The following is a 16,748-nucleotide window of genomic DNA, read 5'->3' on the forward strand; positions in this document are numbered from 1 at the left end:
TCATAACAAACACTCAAAGGAATAATTATCAAAGTTTGAAATTTTACACCTTAAAGGGGTTGTATTGAAAAAAAACATTACGAAATAGGTACAAATAGATAGTAAAACGAACATGCATTTATTAGTTTACTTAATGTCCATCTTAAAGATAAAACATGTTTAGGATTTAATGAATCAGGGATAAGAGTAATACCTACTTGATAATTGATGAAATTTCAACAAAAATTGATGAAATCGCAACAAAAACATCCTGTAACCAGGAGCCAAGTTCCTATAGCCGTAAAAAGTTTAAAACTATTTTACTCTTCAAAAATTAAATAGCGTTCTTTTAAACTAATTTTTACAAACGCTTTTTTCAGTATTGCAAGAGGTATTTCTAAGCTAACGAACTTGGCCGTATTTTGTTTGATCTCACAACTTTTTACGGCCATAGGAACTTGGCTGCTGTTTACAGGATATTTTTGTTGGGTTTACTACTTCTCTTAACGTCTCTAGTCTGGGTCGATCGAGCCCTTCGCGGAGAAGTATCAAGGTGAAGCGCGTTAGTCGCTCTTGGGGGGAACAATAAACAAACGCTATAAATAGATTATTGCGAGCAAGAGGCTGAAGGAACAAAGTCTCTGGTGGGGCAAGTTACCCGCAGCAGGGACACGCGAGTTATAGTCGCTGGGAGATTCGCGAGACCAAATTTGGAGACATTGTACCGTGGCTCGGTTAGGCGGACAGCTGTTTCCCAGGGTCGTGGCCGACAGGAGCATAGCGGAGCAACAAAACAATTCCATATGATTTATATTTATGAGCACGGTGCCATTTAATAGCCGCCGCTGCGCCGCGTCACCGCCGCCGCCGTCGCGCGCGCGGCATTGCGGTCACTGAGTCATCGAGCGGAGCGTGCAACTGCCGGCTACTTGTCTTCTGAACCGGGAGGACTTTGAATCATTCGGTCAGCGTGCACGAAACAAAAGCACCGAGAGGCTCGTGGGCGCGCGCGTGCTCGGAATCCGTCGTGGAATGCGCCCGATTAATTAATTGGGACTTGATGATTCGATTAGCCGCGGCAGATCTTGGTTCGCCGACGGAGGAGACTAACGCGTGACTCACGCGGCCACGAACTTCTCCTGGATTTAGATTATCCGCTGGATTATTCGCTTATCGTCGACGATCATCTCGACAATTAAACTGTACAACATTGTAAACTCGATTACCTGCAGGTGCGACTGCGAGATATAAAACGATTAGAACTGTATTAAAGTCGGATCATATCTTGGAAATTACATACAACTTGATGGTGTATGGTACAGGATATTCTACGATACAATTATTGTAACAACTGAGCAACATTTTACTGTTAGACCTGCTATTCGAATATTTATGATGACAACATGAAGGATAAGTTTGCTAGCTTCGTCTAAATTAGAAAATGTTCGAATTCTCATCTAGCCAATAGAAGAGGTCAAAAAGAAGGATATTCGCAACTCAATCCATCACGAACGAGGACTTGTTGTAAGCGGACTATCTTCGTCTAGACTAGAAAAAGTTCGAATTTTCACCTAGCCAATAGAAGAGGTCAAAACGAAGGATATTTGCAACTCAATCCACAATGATACTCTCAAGTCCAGAACGAGGGCCAATCAGTCCTCCATTGTCCGGAGCCCAATTCTTCAATCACTCATTCGCCAGGCAACCCTCAGGACCGGTGCCCACAATACAGTATCCACGTATCACCGTGGGCCCAAAAAGAATAAAGAATGAACGAAAGAGAAGAAATCCTCCCACGCGAAAGGAGGTGCATCCTCGTAGCGCTCTAATGGGTGTAAGGGAAGAAAACCGGGGCATCCGTGTTCGATCGACGCTCATTATGCACGGTGACCCCGGGACGACCTCATTCCCCGTGACGGAAATTGGTTTTATAATTTAAAGCAGCCACCGTAATCGAGCCACAGGGAACACCAACCCGGACAGGTCCTGTATAGAGTTTCCGTGGCTGTATTCACGACACCGTTCCTTCACGGGCCTTTAGAAATCACTTTCCCTGATTGACACTGAATACTGGGCCTCGAACTTGTCCCGCTCGATTCGATCGTGCTCGTTCGTTTATTATATCGAACGTCTCCCCCTTACAGAGATGTCTATCTAATGGTTCTCCCGCCTTTATCGAGACTGCTGATCACGGTGAACACCCCACCCCCGTACACTCGGTGTCCAACCCTCGTGGCAGTCGTTTTTCGTACCGATGACGACCACGAGCGTACCTGATGTTCACGTGGGAACACGGCAGGTGTATCCAGCAGAGAATAACCCGGCTTACACCGACTCATCTTGTTCGCCTAACCCCACCACCTGAGAAACTGGTAGCCAACCGCTCGATCGTAGAAAGAGAGGAATCAATTATAAGGGAATTTGCATCGCAGATTACACGACGAGGATTTAGGGACTTAGGAACACGGACGACCGACGTGGTGTGTTGTTCCGGAAATTTATGCGAGCTGATGGCTGGACCGCGCCACACCGTGTCCTGTAGGAACTTGTTCGCCAGGACACCTCGTGTCCCTGTGATTTTGTACGGCTGGACTTATTTTCATATTCGATCGGCGCCTGCTGGTTCAGCTCTGCGTTTCACAGTGTGTCGGGATGATGGTCGTAATTACTGTAATGCTCAGACATGAAATGAACCTAGAAAAAGGGTAGCCAGTCCACGAAACATCAACGGTATCCATAGTTTTCAAACTGCACTCTCCTAATTGATCAGGGAACTAAATAAGAAGTAGCAGAGTGTACGAGAAAATTGCAATGATTACGTTTATTACAACAGCAACGCTCTATCCAACCGTACCAGACGTCTCCACTGATGAGATCCTCGGCGCTTACATGCGTGTAATTACTGTCAACCGGGAATAATACTGGCAGCGATCCACCCCAATCGCCGTGAACATCAGCTGGCAGCGTCTGAACCTAATGACATATTTTAGAGGATCATTAAGTCGCGGACGACCACACAGACAGAAGGGCGGCGCAGGCGACCATTTCCAGGGACAAACGTCTGATTGGGACGAAATTGATTGACGTCTTGCCTAATAACATCTCTCTGTTTCGGAGACCGTCATGGGCCGAGACAGTTCCAGGACAGTTTCGGCAAATTACCGCATCCATCCTAGACTCGGATAGGCTAAATTCGTCTCTTCCTTCGTCTAATGGTTGTCCGGTTTTTTGTCCCCGCCCGGGGACCTGTCTGCTAGGTTATTAGCGGCCCTTCCGGAATCTAGTGAACCGTGCGTGTTGGGTATACGGATTATTTAGGCTCGACCTGGAGCCGTCTTGCGCAAATGGCGACTAATCGCTAAAATATTCCTTTGTTTGCCGAAACTGTGAAGTGGAACATCTCGCTGAGTACTAGAAAATATTATATTGGGAGTACAAATAAGTCTCCGCCGTTTGAAATCAGATAGCGCAACCAGTAAGTTATGGCGGCTAGTGTCGGATGTAAGACGTCATATCGTAAGGTTACACATCTGTTAACAACATAACCTCGAAATATTAGCGATTGTGTATCAAAGTCGTATATTTTTTCGTGCGAAAATGTCGAATTTTGAGCCGAATAAACGTCATTTGCGGAAAGTTCTGATTTACTTCTTTAATTTGAAGAAATCTGCAGCTCAGGCGCGTCGATTGCTTGTAGAAGCATATGGTAAGGCTGCATTAAGTGAGAGAAGTTGTCGTGAGTGGTTTCAAAAGTTTAAGAACGTTACTCCAGACACGACAAAATCATTCTTCTGCATGATAATGCGCCGGTCAAAACCTACTTGGAAACACTTAATTGGGAAGTTTCACCCCACCCGCCTTATTCACCAAACATTGCTCCTTCTGATTACTACTTGTTTCGATCGATGACGCCTGTCTGCGTAGCACTTCGCATCATATGAAGATACCAAAAATTGGGTCGATTCATGGATAGCGTCAGAAGATGAAACGTTCTTCCGACACGGTATCCGGATGCTTCCAGAAAGATGGGAAAAAGTAATGGCCAGCGATGGTGAATACTTTGAATAAAACATAAAGTACCGTTCTTTCGCAATAAATGCTCAATTTAACATGAAAAACGGCGGAGACTTATTTGTACGCCCAATAGTATTACTAAAAAATAAAGTGGATGCCTCTATTAGCAGATTCTAGTCTCCCGTTGTCGACTCCGGTCGGAAACAACGGACAGCTTAATGTAGTCGCGCGTCGGCGCGGTGAATGAATTTCCACGAGCAGACGCGGGGAAGAATGCGCCCGACAGGTCTGTGTTTCGTGAGATCTATGACAGTTAATGGCAAGCTCGAGGGTAGCAACGGGAAAGATCGATATCTGGATCGTGTGGGGCGGACATCCGCCAGAACGCAGGACCACACTGCCGCAGCTTCTACCCCGCAGCAGCCGGCTACAACAGAGACTTCCTTCCTTCTTGGTCGGAAGAGTTGCAGACAAGGCGGTGACGTTCTGAAAAGACGACGCCGTCTAGCTCCGGAATTGCCGGGGCTCGGATTTCCCCTAGAAGAATGGAAAAAACCGGAACCACCCTAATTCCGAATCCAGCATGTGCTGCACAGGAGGGAGGACCCTCCGCAGCAGGTCGAAACAGATTTTTTCTCGAGGGGCCAGAGTGCCTGACTTTAATGGCCGTGAACAAGTATTTCTTCGTCACGTTCCGCACCTTGCTATTCGATCGATTGTGTTCTATACACCCAGTTTATTTGGCGAGGTTTATGGACTTTTGGAAGCCAATTCATAAATGCTGAAGAGGCACTAAAACGTTTGGCCCATTATTCTGTCTTTATGATCATAGATAAACAATTACGGCGAAACTTCACTAGCTGTTAGGACATTTACATGTTGGCTGCTAGGTTGTGTACACGTGACACAAGTATGCATTCGTAGCATTTTTTGAATTACTTTGATTTTTGTGAGTTTTCGAGGATGATGATTTAGCAGTCAACGTATTAAAATGTATTCCTCTCGATACTATATTTTTATACTTTTAAGAAAACACTGTATAATGCAACAAATTTTTTGATATTTTTGTAAATGAATTAAAAGGAATCAGATACATACTTTGCAGGCCCAACACGTCATATTTCTCCCGCATAAATTATTTGTATACGCTGGTAACGCTTGGACAGAAGATTTAGAGGATCTCCAGCATTCATGAATTTATTTTAACTGGAATTCCTGCGAGTTCGAAGATTCCTGAACAATTTATAGGTTAATTAGACCAATGCTCGACTCTCAACAAGCAGATAGCCCTGCCGAGCAAACTGTAAAAATATCAGCACGTATGCGAGCCATCGTAAAATTTCGCCGAAAGCTTGTGCCACAGGCGGAACATTTGTTCCATGTTATCGCCGGCTCTAAGAAAATAGACGTATTTTACCCACCACATGGTCCGTCTGTTCTTGAGACGGCGTTGAGTCGAGAACATCATCAATGAAGACCTCCGTCTGAAGGGATGAAAAACCCCGAGAGGGAAAAAAAACTCCAGCAACTATATCTTCCAGGAGATCTGTCTGGAAACCCTCCAGAAGATAAGTTAAGAAATAAATTGTACGTTAAAAACTGGCAGGGATGCATACAAAGCCTTGCATACCCAAAACCTTGTCAAATAAAAATAATTGAAGTCTCCCTGGCAAAAATTCGGACCAAGAAGATCATGTATTGCCATGAATTCGGATAACGGAGGTATTTTCGTAGCTTCGTGGAAAGGATCTGTCCAGAGGGAGAAGGACCGTTTCAGGAAAGCCTGAGCGGAAATGGAAGGCTACGGTCGAAAGGCTTGGCAACTCTTCCAGCCACCCCTAGGGGCCATCGGGGCCACCGGGGCCACAGAACCTGCGTTTCTGGGATCCAGGAGCCTGGGGGTAGAACGAAATACACGAGTGTGGTCCCTCCATTCCGGCAAAACGTCCGCCCCACGCGACCTCAATTTATTCGACACCTCCCCTCGCCTTCAGCGCTCGGAAACTGCTCCGAATGTTTGGGGCGAGGGCCAAACACGGTGAACACCGTGAACACAGTGAACGGAGCACGTCTAAAAATTCGAACCAGGACGAAACCGGGCAGCAGTAGGGGGTGAAAGAGGGAGAGAGAGAGAGACCCTGCGCCACGTCTCTCGGAGACCGTAAAAGAGTTATTATGCTAATGAAACCGGTGCGCGCCTAATTACTTCCTCAGGAAAAGAAAATATCTGATCGGACGATCTGGCGCTCCAACATATCGAACGGTTCCCGTGCAACGATTGATAACGGCGAACGTTTCATAAATTATTGACACGTCCAATTACGGCGCTGTTTACGATGCGCCCGCTGAAGTATCTTCATTCCTACCTGGCACTTAACTTCTTCATCGTGCCGGACTTCTTGCGAGACTGCACGATAGTTCTGAGCTGATTGCACTCGTCGATATCCAAGAAAACGAACCATTTTTTCGCCGGTGTCGCGTGAGAACGCTGCTTTGTTTGGTCTTATTTCGGTGCCGGCTGTTCTTCAGAGGCTGCACGTGCTGGCTGCAACAGAAACGAGGGGTAATAACACCATGTAAAATGCTGTAGACAGCCGATGCTTTCCTTTTTTAGCTTGACCATCAGTTTCGGAAGCAATCTACTTTCATTTTTGCTCAGTGGAAGCGTAAGTATGGGAAATAGGATTTTTTCAATCACTACTGGGGCCTGATGAACACCTCGCAAGGCAGGAGTAGATGTTACTTCAATGTTTTGTATTTTATAAGATTTTATACATTTATCACGTGTGCGCTGATTTGTAAATAAAAATAGAATCGAGCACATAGAATATATGGTATTATTATATTTATGTCAGTGAAAGAAACGTTCTCCTTTTTGTGTTTATGAAATAACTCCCGGATATGGGACTGCTCACTAAAGGTTGTACACCGAACAGCAATCCCACATGAATAATAAAAACCAGAATCGGTTCCCCGAATTTCTCCCCAAAAAATTGTGAACCGGCCGGGACAGTTCGATCTCATTACGGACGTGCATGATGCCGATAATTTCTCAAGGGGGCGAGATCGTTCGGGGAATCGATAACCGGAGCGAATCAAACGGTGTCGTTATGGCGACGATTACACTCGTCGAGAAAAAGGTCGATCTCCAGGGAATCCACGGAATCCGAAGTCGAAAGACATAAAGTTTCGGATGAGGCACTGCTGCGGGGTTCTTGAACTTTACCTGCCTTCGCAACAAAAATAAAATTCCCGACTTTCTTCCATTGCTTGATAACATTTTGATTATTTCATCTTGAATATCTAAAGGTATCTGAGAAACCCCTTGCCGTATTTTAACGAGTCCGTCTCGTCATGAAGATTTTAACAAAGCCTAACAAAAATGTTACGAGTTTCTTTTTACATGAAATAAAATTTGATTCGTTTGTAATTAATATTTAAGCATTAAAATGAATACAAAAAGTATACATTTTCTTTTCCCTTCGTTTTAATCACTGTAACTGTAAAGAAAATAGTACGGCAAGGGGTTAAATAATTTTCTATAGGTAATTTAGTATTAGGCCCGAGACTTAATTTGTACAGCCAATAGGTTGTAAATGCTCGGGAACTTATGGTGTCTGTGCAGTACTCGTGGAACCGATGGCGTCCCTGACCGTCGACCTCTCTCTCCACGGTGGCACGATCGGGAGTCTGGACATGAGCCAGTCTTGCGAAAGTCCGTAACACGTGTTTCGGGTTCGTTGGCACGTGTTGGTGGTCCGGACGGACCCGTAAACGTCGCGACTTCTTGAAGGCGGACGCCGACAAAGGGCGCCTCCATGCTTCTCCTATTGTGGAGGATTTCGGTCCATGGAAACTGGACGCATTGTCGTGGCCGATCCTCGTCGGACACGCACGTCCCCGGATTTATCCCCGAAAACGGCTAGAGAAAAACGAGACGCGTTTCTGTGACTGATTCCTTTGCTGCCACACCGACAACCTGCTCTCCCTCGTCTCTCCTCTCTTCTCTACCGAAATATTGAGTTATTTCTGCAATTAACGCTGTTCCTCCTCAGGCGCCAACATTTCGAAACAAATGTTCTGCATTGAGCGACGGAAGCCGCTGTGTTAGAAGATAGTGTGTCGGTATTCTTCAATTATTTTTAATTATTTACTTATTTAAATTAAAACACATACTCAGCTTTAGCACCTTCGTCTGCTCGCTGGAACACTACAATTCTACGGAAATATTTCTGCAATTAATACTGTTTTTGCAAACGTCTGCAAAAATTGGTACCATTGGTACCATTGGTTCTTTTTTTCACAATTTTAACGAGTCGAGAATATTCTCCAATTATTTTAATGTATTTACTGTTTTAAATTGCAAGTACTCATTCTTATTTTTCTCAATTCACTTCTGTTCCTTGATTTTTGACGATCCTGCTTAGTATTGAGTAATTTGAAAAATAGGAGCCATTCTTTAGTTCATGATTTGAACAAGCTGAAAATATTCTTCAATTATATCAATTTTTTTACTGTTTTCAAATGTTATGAACACCAGTGACGAACTTGATAGTGACTTTCCCTTGAAGCTCCTTAACGAAGAAAAAGAAACGTTCTATTTGCGTGCACCGTGCAATTTTTATCAATTTCCGAGGATATCTCTACTCAATAATTTGCGAGAATCTCGTAAAGCAACCGTCGCTCATCAAGCTCATCAACTTTCCTTCGTGTGCATGAATTATTTACAAAGTATGCCGACGTTTTGCCAATAGCATGTTTGAACACACAAATTAAAAGGAATTTCCATATTCAATTACTGTACCGTAATGTCTGTTCGATTACAGAACGGACAACAATCCGTCGCAAATCGCGGGACCAATCCATTGCATCCACCGTCGAAAATTGATAATTGACTTGATACAAGAGCCGGGGGCGGTATCGTTTCGACAGTGTTCAAGGCTAAATATACAACAGCACCGTATTAGTACCTATAATTACCCAGGTCCGAGATCGTCTCGCGTCGCGTCGCATACTAACTGGCAACTCGATTGGCCACCAGCTGCAACCTGGTTCGCTCTCTGTGCTTTTATCTAGCGACGAGACCGAGCATTATGCATTACAATGTATATCTGAAGTTTAGCGCTTAGAGGCACTATAAACGAGAGAAGAAACAAAAGGACACTATCGTTCATCGGGAACGGAACATTCCTGAAAGGAAGCGAGCGATGACGTTGTATACGCACAGTCTCCTGTGACTCTATAAAATCGTGAGTCAGCTGAATCAAAAGCTGATTAATAGACTGCGGATTTTATGCATTTATGGGAAAAATGAGTGAGTGCAATTTTAAACAGTAGAAAGGTTACAAGGATTTAACCCTTATACGATCCTCAGGGTAGAAATTCACCTATTTACTATTGGGTTGGCAAGAAAGTAATTTCAGTATTTTAAGGTGAAATGTGAAATACAATTTTGTTACTCAATATGTAGCTGTCGCAGCTTTATGAAAATAGCCAATAACTTTATTAAACTACCAGAAAGATGGGAAAAGATCATCGAACAAAATGGAAAATATTTGATCGATTAAAGTTCATTGCTTAAAGAAATTTAAAAAAAATACCGAAATTACATTCTTGCCAACCCAATATTTTCACATACTGTAAAATCATTCATCCCTTTATGTCTGTGTTGTGAGATGTATTTCTTTAAAATGTGACGTTACAAATGGAACATAATTTGTTGATTTCACGTGTAGAGCAAACATGGGTGAATTATTATCCTAGTCTCTTTTATGCAACTATTCTTGAGGAGCGTATGAGGGTTAAAAGTGCTAATCTATTTTTCTCAGCTAGTTATAATTATTAAAGTAAGAATAAACTGTTTACATGACTCGAGTTACTTGCAATTGGTGCAAGCAATTTTTATTTTTCATAAAGATCGGTAGTCAACTGATTAGCGTGTCAAGATTAGACTCACGTAGAGTGCCGGAGGTAATGGCGATGACACATGGCCGTGCTATCGGTTGGGTAAGTAAATAGTTGCACTCCATGTTTGGAGCAAGACAGAACATCATTTTCTCATTCATCATTAATTTGATGCATTTATAACAAAAATGGGTACGTTCAATTTAAAACAGTGGACCTATTAAAAAGATTTAAGGCCACCAGTGTATAAGTTCCACGTTAATAAGATAATTAATATAAGAAAGAAATTTTTATCCGGCTCCTACGTCTTGAAATCAATGCAAAAATTTGTTATTTTGCATAAAGATTCGCAGTCTAATCATCAGTTTCTTGTTAATCTTTCGTTTTGAATTATTTCTTTATGGAATTGCTGTGAATACACTTGTGACGTTTTTCTGATCAAAACGAGGCCAAACACGGTATAATTCGAAGCATATTTACGAACCGATATCTCAATTCTTCATTAAACAGTTCAATCTAGAGCGACCCGTGTACAACCTCATTAATTGTACAAATCAGTAACGATTTAATCCAGTACTGTGACTCGTGTTCCACTGGCTAGTTCGGATAATCAAGGTTCTATTCTATCGCGAATTAAACAAGTCAATACGATGCGAATTTTGCCGTGTTTGGTATCATTTTAACCAGAGCAGCGTCACGAATACGTTGCCAAAGGTTTCATTGAAAAATCATTAGAAACAAAAATGTTTGAACAGTATCTATCCTGTTCGACGTTCGAAGCTAGCGACAAGAGACCCAGAGAATGCTGTCCGTGCGCGATATAAGTGAGATTTCGTTGGCTGGAATCTTCGCGTAATATATCAAGACATCACCGTGAGTTTCGAGAGCAGTCTAGCCGGCTACCTTTATCTACGTTACACGTCGGGACGTCAGAAAAGGGAAGAAATCAGGTGGCCGGTCCCGAAAGCGTGGCCGTCTTGGGAGGTCGCGGATACGCCACCGGGGGGATCCGCATGCCCTCCTAAATATGTTATTAGTTCGGTCGTATAACTGCTTCATTTCGAGCGCATGGCCCGAAGGCGATCATCTGCCTCCGCGGGCCCGGACTGGGCCCGAGCACACGATGGGGGCACACGATCCTCTGGTGGGGGCTGCGTGGACGCCCTAAAACAGAGGAAGGAAGCATTTCGCGACTAGACACCGGGCTGCGCGGCATCGGGGGCCCTCCCAGAAGTTCTACCAGGGAGGCCTAGATTGTTTAATCGTCCCCCCCTCTAATCAATGCCACGGGCACCCTGTAATTTCGCGAAATTGCGGCAGAGAGAGACTGTTTCTACGGGACATTCGGGGCGAAATAGGCAGCCGTGGTAGGTCTTAATTTGGATCGGCTATAATGCCGCTCCTCGCCAGCACGACCATCCCTCTGTGTGCATGTTGTTGCGTAATTTTCTGGCGATCTGCGATTTTTCGCCGGATTTCGTATACGGCCTTTCCCCGGATCGTGGGAATCGGGTTCGTGGGATCGCGAGAGGGGTGGTAGACAATTCTAGACTTATAGTCGGATATTGTTGCACGTGAAATGTCCGATTCTTGAGCCCTCTCTTGCCATTTCCACCGAGTTCCATGTAAAATTCATTTTGTGGATGTACAAATATAATATTAGAAAAACAAATAGATACACTATTGGGCAATTCAAATTATGAAGAAGAGAAATAAATATCTATGCAGCTTCTCTATCAAGATATTAGCTGTGCAAAAATTCTACGATCATAACTTCTGACTGAATTTGAATTACCTCCCGATTTTGGTGCCATCTGAAAGAGCGTTCTTTTAATTTTAAGAAGAGTCGTGATGGAGGCTCTAAGAGTTTCCAGTCCTAAGCAACAATTTCAAACAATATTGCCTGCGAGAAGCATCATCCACGTCACTGCTTACTCTTTGCATTCCAGCTTAGGAGATCAGCTGTTGAAGTTACTGAAATGGTTTGTGCGGCACTGGGAGAGAACGCTGTCTCTTACAGAACATGCAAAAAGTGGTACGAATGATTTAAAGCCGGAAATTGTTATTTGGAAGACGACGATCGTTCAGGTGCACCGAGGAAGTTTGATGACGGTCAGTTAGAGGAATTGCTCGACGAAAATCTGATCCAGACGCAAGAAGAATTGGCAAAAAGATTGGGAGTCGCCAGATTTTATGCACGTGAAATGTAATAAAATCTTGAATTTGGAAGAAAGGAGAAAGAATTTATTTGCACGCCGAATATTAATGCGGACAATTTTTACTTGTTTGAAAAAAGTTGTATCCAAACGAAAAGTAGCAAGTAATTTGGTAAGGCCTGAGGAAAGGTTACGTCAATTTTGTGAAGAACGATAATCACAAGATTCGGAAATGCACGTGCAAGGATATACGGTCGCTCGGTTCTATGGGGGTTAATATTTGACAGAGCCGATTGCAGATGGGCGGCAGAGAGTAATGGTTGATATTAAGTATGGACGAGCACACCGGGGCTTCCGTGGCGATCACGCCTGTCTGGGGTGAACGATACCGGTCGAACGGGGCTTAATGACGGTGGGGATTTGCAATATAAGTCCGGCAGAGTTTTAGCGAGGTCGAAAGGGGTGGGCGACGCGAACGACGTCGTAAAGAATGTACCGTTAGCTCTGTATTACCTGTCATTAAGGTTCCCTAGCCTACGCGACGTTCCAACATCTCGTAGAGACGGTTATTCCAGCTTTAATAATATAATCTGAGCGAAATTGATCGAAACTTTAAATCTATATTTTGGCCTCCGGAGATCGAAATGAACGGGAATTTTCCTAATCGAAACACAGGGTAGAGGGTCGTAACGTGGAATACTTGGTTTCGTAAGCTCGCCAGAAGTAGAGGAATTTGTTCTTTTAAGGAAAAATAATTTTCTCTTGCATTAATTTCAGTGCTCCTCTTTAAAAATTGATCTGCAATGTTTTTAAACAATTCTAATATGTTTCTAACGAATAGTGTGCAACCCCTACGTCAACAGAGTCGAGTAAAAATGATTAGAGGGTAGTTTATAAACCGTATAAGTTCAGAAAAGAATTTTTATAATTTCGGAAATGTGTGTGTGGTGCTTGCGCGCATTTTGCTGTATTTATTAGCAGCATCAAGACTAATTATAGGTATAACCTTCGCAATTGGTTCAGTAATGGACCGAGTTGTAATTGCCTCGTTCCTGATGTAATTACTTTATTTTCGAAATTAAGTAAATAGAGGCGGACAGTCCAGAGAGGACTTAATCTCTTGCCCTACTGTCTGAAACTTGGATGAACTCGTTTAAGATCGATTACCCTCGAATCAAGCTACGTTTAATGTGTATTAACGAGTGTATATTTACCTGCTGGGGTACTTTAAACTACCTAGTTTACTATAAAATAGCTCGGATATTTTTAAGCATGTCGATCGATCATCAAACAAAAATATTCCCTATTGAAAGAGTATAATAAAATTCTTGTACTCTCTTACTATTTTATGAAAAAAGAATTACCACACCTGTATCTGAAATATTAATGTCAAATTGAAATGGCAGTTTCAATAATTTACCACGAGACGGTGGATTGTTATGCAGAATAAAATTACACCTACTAAATTCGGTCGCAAGTGCTTACCACCATCAATAAAATTAATGGAAGAAGGTTCAATAAAATTTCCAATTGGGTTTGTTGGCTCAATTGGCATGTTGAAAACTGTTCCGCCGGTACCAATATTGTCTTAATGACAAGATAACATAAAATCGGCTCGCGTAAACCTTGAGATGCCCGACGATATCATCTGAATTAAATAAAGAAAGCCTTGAGCATGTCGAGGAAAGAAGGAGACGTAATAAAATTACAGGAACGCTAAGCTTTTCTGTCGGGACGCTGGCTGCAAGTCATTCCCCCGCTGGTATGGATCCGATCAAATTCTTTAACGATTAAACCGAACTATTAATCGTTGATACCTGAGGACGTTGCGTCTGTAAAGCGGCGTGTAACGTCTTGGGTGGCGAAGAGATTAAAACTCGAATCGGCCTAATTCCAGGTTTATCGCCTAAGATCAAGGCTTAATATGCGCGAGAGGAGCGTATGGCACGCCGATTTTGTCCGTAGGAATTCAAGATGGGATAGTAGCGATCGGACCAACACGGCTCGAATTCCTCGGAATCTTTTTACCAAAATGCCACCGACTATGCCGTTGCTGTACGCTATATGTATAGACCGGCTGTAAGATTTTCAGATGATTTACATACCTGCTCATTAAATTATAACTGGAGGTCTTTATGTTGAATAAAAATTGTCTTCCCCACGTGTAAGAAACAGCTACAACATCACTACCATGACAATAATCAAATTTGAGATGGAATGGATGAAATTCAGCCACAATTATTAGTGGTTTATGAAGATTGTCTCTTGCATAAAATATTCAAAGCCATAGATATCCAGCCCACAGTGCTTTCCACCTGAAAAGGATCTTATTCAGCATGTCTATCAATTATAACAATAAGAGAAATGCTTCGTATGCAATTAAAATGGATCCGGGACCAAGGGAGATGAAAACTGAGTTGATTGCTAAATCTAGGACAGCGATACGGCCAAAGAAGATTCGAAACAAGATACAGCGAGCTGATCGAAGCGGCAATAGCCGCTCAGAAACGGCGAAAACCGCTGGCAGCGATGAGTTGGGACCACACGCGCGTCGATAGACCTTTTAAGAGCCGTTTGCGAAACCGAATTCGAGCTGGTCGCCGTTCGTAATTGCATGTATCGCGTGTGCATTCGGATCAAAAGCGAGTTCGCCATCGACTGTACCATCGGGGCTGGGATTTAAATTCGCGAGCCCGCCGGTCGTCGTCGGGACAAATCGAAATAATCGATTCCTTTGATCCTTCCTCCGGTGGTAACGATTTCGCTGATTGGTCGCGCGACGATTTTCGATGCAGCCCCGATTTCGTAATCGTGACCCAATCACCGCGTCATTGATCCCCTCCTTCCTCTCTCTCTCTCTCTCTCTCTCTACACCTGGTCGAACATAACTGCAAAACTGTGTTGCGTCACCGTAATTTTACATAATGCCGACGGTGCACGCGTATTAATTATCGTGACAGCCGATGCAACCCGCCGACGATCGCCGCGCGTGATTCCTTTAATGCGAAACGCGGTGGCTTACGTTCCACCCGAGGCGAGCAAGAAGTTTATGCGAAAAAGGGAACGCGAACCGACGACTCCGACTCCCGGGGCCCGGCACACGGACCGGCGCCATATTAAAACCGCATAAAAATAAATTCGACGTGGCCATAAGCGAAAAATAAACCTCCTCCGACGTTACTTCCAATTACGCACCGAGCCACTTTTTTCTTCTGCTGATACGCGGAGTGTTCCAGGCTCGGGCAGCGCAATCGGACGGTGGATTCCTTGGGGACAGATAAGTCGGAAATGTGGAATAACAGTTTTCTGATTGCCGGCTTCGTTTTTGAGGAGATTGTGTTTCTGGAATTTTTGGAATCGCGACATTTCGATGGTTCTAATTTTATTTTTTAAAAATCGCACCACAACAAACCTATACTCATTCGGAAGATTGGAGCCTCTTCTTTTATGATAAATTGTCAAATTTCATCTAAGATGATTTTGCATGTTGCAGCTGGTGGAAAATGGAGACATGATTCTTCTTTGAAATGGTACAAACTGTAACGTCTATAGAAGCGTTGAACAAATCTTTTTGATGAGTAAATTTACTGCTGATTTGAAGATTGATACTTTTACGACCTTTGAAAACTTAATGTACGACTCTTTTATACTGTCTTATGGGATATAAGAGGAACGAGTTTAGTTGCATAAAGCCCTTGCCAAACGTGCTTCCATTGGATCCATCTGGTCTTTTACGTTGATCTTAAGAACACTAATTAAACCGAAAATCATCGGGGCGGATTATGCCGTAAGAAGGAGATATGAACCTGACTGGAGGAAGCAATGAGTTAACAGAGAAGTCTCCCGGGAAAAAGGAGTTTCGAAATTAGCGGAGCATGCGTGGATCGGTGTGTTCCGGGTTTCGACTAATTAGTTTGCCAATCGAATTTCTATTACCGCGGGGCGATCGGACGTCGTTGCTTTTCCCTTTCGGCGGTAATAATCAGGCGAAAAGGAATCTGACGTGGCGGCGAACGGGCCCCGGCTGACATATTTATTAACTCGCGCCGCTTATCGGGTCGAATCATTTTTTTCGGAGCAGTGAAAACCGAGGCGAATCGCGGTCGAAGCTACGGCGCAAGCCCGAGAGACCGCCCATGTCGCGGGCCCAGGGCCCGAAATCGTATTATGAACGTTTTATCGGGCAGGACCGCGAAGAGTGGCGAACCGCGAGTACCCAAGCGCTAATTGCGAGCCGCTTCTTCCAGGGCCCAACTGCACACGTGGCCACAATGGACGCCTCGTTAAGGCGGTCCTCGAGGCGATCAGGCCCGCTCAGGATCTTCCATGATCGGGAATTCCACATGCCAGGATCGTCAAAGTTTAGTCGTGGTGCTCTGGATTCTTCTAGTTTAGGGAGTCTAAACTAAGAATTATTATATTCTTAAGAAATGTGATAATTGTCTTAAGAAATTAATGTAATAATGTTTTTAAGAAATTAATTCTTAAGTAATTCATGTAATAGTGTTCTTAAGAAATGAATTCCTAAGAAATTCATGTAATATTGTTCTTAAGAAATTAATTCTTAAGAAATTAATGTAATAATGTTCTTGAGAAATTAATGTAATAATGTTCTTAAGAAATTAATGTAATACTGTTCTTAAGAAATTAATTCTTAAGGGTGGATTTATGGCGGAGCAGCGAGGTGAGCTGTGC

The 16,748-nt window shown here is 43.4% G+C and overlaps 1 long non-coding RNA gene across 2 annotated transcripts in view; it reads right to left on the minus strand.

Annotated features, from left to right (window-relative positions):
- Positions 1-382: 382 nt before the first annotated feature.
- Positions 383-16,748, minus strand: part of LOC143211203 (uncharacterized) — a 184,155-nt gene continuing 167,789 nt past the window's right edge. The window contains exons 3-4 of one of the 2 annotated variants that reach the window (XR_013009415.1): positions 6,360-6,538; positions 383-2,952 (exon numbers count right to left, since the gene is read on the minus strand). This is a non-coding gene — a long non-coding RNA (uncharacterized LOC143211203). Of the gene's footprint in view, positions 6,539-16,748 lie in introns of both variants that reach the window. The other variant, XR_013009416.1, reaches the window with a different exon arrangement.

The sequence above is a fragment of the Lasioglossum baleicum genome, chromosome 8, assembly GCF_051020765.1.
Source record: "Lasioglossum baleicum chromosome 8, iyLasBale1, whole genome shotgun sequence".
Taxonomy (NCBI): Eukaryota; Metazoa; Arthropoda; class Insecta; order Hymenoptera; family Halictidae; genus Lasioglossum; species Lasioglossum baleicum.